Here is a 3,139-nt window from a genome sequence, read left to right on the forward strand (position 1 = left end):
GCCACTACAATGTGGTCCTACAAACTGATCAGAAAGTCTTTGGGGACCTCCATAACAGTCACACCACTACTGTATCAATGAGCACATTTTGCTTGGCTGATTGGTTATTGCCACCTGAAGAATCCACAGCTGGGTAAAACCACTGATGGTTTTTCTCCCTTAGCAGTGTACAGAGCACATTCTGGAACTATGCACTACGCAAGTTAGCAGGCATACAGGAAGCTGACGGATTACTTCTGGCTTAATTCTTCTATGCTCTGCAACCAAAGTATGCAGCCACAGAATTTTATCATCTAGTTCTGGTTGGCAATCAAAAGTACCAACAGTAGCATGTATTGTGTAAGGGCCTCTTGGGTCCCACTTCTCATAGTTTTGGAGACATTTTGTTTGCTATCATTATTGTAGCTGTCCCAATAAGTAAAAGATCTCATATATTGAGTTGTTGATCTGTATTTCTTTGACAATAATGATACTGTGTATTTTTCATTTTTCAGCTTCACATATTCCATAGTGAAATGCCTATGTACAGTTACTATTTTTAAAGGAGGCCATTTGATGTCTTATTAAGCTTTAGGATCAATTATACAGTCTGGATATAAGTAATTTATCAAAATTTTGATTTACAAATATTTCCTCCAAAACTATGACACACATATATAAATTCTTTGTGTGTGTGTGTGTGTGTGTGTGTGTGTGTGTGTGTACGGGTGAATTGTTTGCATTGAACTTTATTGATGATATCCAAGAAAATAGGTCTCCCTAGATCCTTCCTGTTATTCTAGGGGTCTGGGATAGAAACTGTGAGGGAAATGTTGAGTGTTTGGAGGCTGAGTTGGGACAGGTAATCCTCAACAGCCAAGGAGCTCTCTCTTGTTCTTGTGTCCTTGCTGGGGCAGGTGATCCCGCGCTTCTTAATCCTTGGAGGTCAGTTTTACCATAAGTTCCACCTCTCTGTTGCTGTAGCAATATTCATTGTCATACCAGGACTGAGTTTTACTAAGTTGTCGTTGAGAGCAATGCCAGCCCCAGCATCAAAGGTGGAAGAGTGGGTATCACTGTTAAAGTTGCAGGAGACAACCTGGTCATCACTGTAGCCCAGGATGCCCTTTAGTGGGCCCTCAGATGCCTGCTTCACCACCTCCTTGATGTCGTCATACTTAGCAGCTTTCTGCAGATGGCATGTCAGATCAAGGATGGAAACACTGGGGTTAGGTACATGGAATGCCATGCCAGTGAGCTTCCCATTCAGCTCTGAGGTGACCTTGCCCACAGCCTTGGCAGCACCAATGGATGCAAGGATGATGTTATGGGCAGTCCCATGTCCATCATGTCATAGCTTTCCATAGTTTCTATTTACAGTCTGGGTAGCAGTGATGGCATGGACTGTGGTCATGAGTCCTTCCGCAGTGACAAATTATCATGGATGACCTTGGTCAGGTGGCTAAGATGCAGGAAGCATTGCTGACAGTCTTGAAGGAGTTGCCATGCTTCTTGTGATTCACACCTATCACAAGCACAGGGGCAACAGCAGAAGGAGCAGAGATGATAACCCTTTGGGCCTACCCTTCAAGTTTTCCCTTGCCTTCTCCATGTTGGTGAAGACACCAGTTGCCTCCATAATATACTCAGCACCAGCATCACCCCGTTTGATGTGAGTGAGATCTTGCTCCCAGAAGATAGGGATGGCCTTCCTGTTGATGACAAGCTTCCCATTCTCAGCCTTAACTGTGCCAATAAACTTGTCATGGGTAGAGTCATACTGGAACATGTAGACCATGTAGTTGAGGTCAATGAAGGGGTCATTGATGACAACAATATCCTTTCCTAAATGAGCTGGCAGCCCTGGTAACCAAATGGTCAATATGGGCAAATCTGTTCCCTCCAGTCTTCACCAGTATGTCTAAGGGGTAAGGCTGACCCTGCATGAGAAGATGTGGCTGTCTCTGGAGCATAGAGGAGCAAGGAGCCTTAAATTAATGATAGTCTTTGAAAATGCAAATGTTTTAAATTTTGATTCAATTCATTCAATTCAATTTTTCAACTGTGTTGTTCACTATTATATATATATATATATATATATATATATATATATATGCAAACATTCCTTAACCTTAATATTTAATCTAGAGGCTTTGACTTTTTAAAGATTTCCTTTTTCAAGTTATGCATATGTGTGTGTGCTTACATGAATTTTTGCACACTATGTGCATGTAGATACCGGTGGAGTCTATAGAGCACAAGATCTCCTGGAACTAGAATTAAAGGTGACTGTGACCTATATGATATATGTGCTGGAAACTGAACTGGATCCTCTGCAAGAATAGTGTTTGTAACCACTGAGCACTCTCTCCAGCTTCTTTCTCAATATTTTTTTTCCAAGTGTTTTATAATTGTACTTCTTGCATTGGGAGCTAAGATGTACTTTGAACCATTTTCTTGTTGTTTGGTTTAAGTTTTCAAATTCTTCTGTTTTTATGCACATATCTCCTTATCCTAATACTAATAGTTAAAGACTGTTATAAAAGTCAATCTCCTAATCCAACTGATTGATGCCATCACATAATTAAATGCTTCCCAATAGGTCAATTAAACGCAAAAAATGTAGCCTGGTTCTCAGCCTTGGATGAAAATGAGTCTTAGCACACAGAGGTGATACAAAGAGGCTCATACAGAAAGAAAGCATGGAATCAGTGATTTCTTAAGTACGGAATATCACTTAAATATTCCAATTCTGAAAAGAACCAGAAGTTCAACTGAAAACACAATAATAATTGAAACAAAAAACGTACTAATAGCCCTCAGCAGGAATTGGAACTGACATAAGGTGCAGACAGGTTTAAGAGAGGCAAACAGGAATTATCCAGTCTGAAGAACAGGAAGAACACTGATTGACTAGGAGAGAGCTGTGGTGGAGCTAGAGCCTGTGGAATAGCATCAAGAATATCAGCACATGTGTGATGGTAACCTTAGATATCAGCAACCATATAAAACTGATGACTACATTCATTTAAAACTAGACTTCAAGATAAAAATATTAGTATAGGTCATTTGAAATATACTGAAAAATACTAATTAGAAAATGGTAGCCAGGCGTGGTGGCGCACGCCTTTAATCCCAGCACTCGGGAGGCAGAGGCAGG

General features: G+C 40.6%; 1 pseudogene; it reads right to left on the reverse strand.

The window, feature by feature from the left end:
• Positions 1-911: 911 nt before the first annotated feature.
• On the reverse strand, positions 912-1,847 carry LOC110333387 (annotated as a pseudogene).
• Between the last annotated feature and the right edge of the window lie 1,292 nt (positions 1,848-3,139).

Source organism: Mus pahari, chromosome 15 (assembly GCF_900095145.1).
Source record: "Mus pahari chromosome 15, PAHARI_EIJ_v1.1, whole genome shotgun sequence".
Classification (NCBI taxonomy): domain Eukaryota; kingdom Metazoa; phylum Chordata; class Mammalia; order Rodentia; family Muridae; genus Mus; species Mus pahari.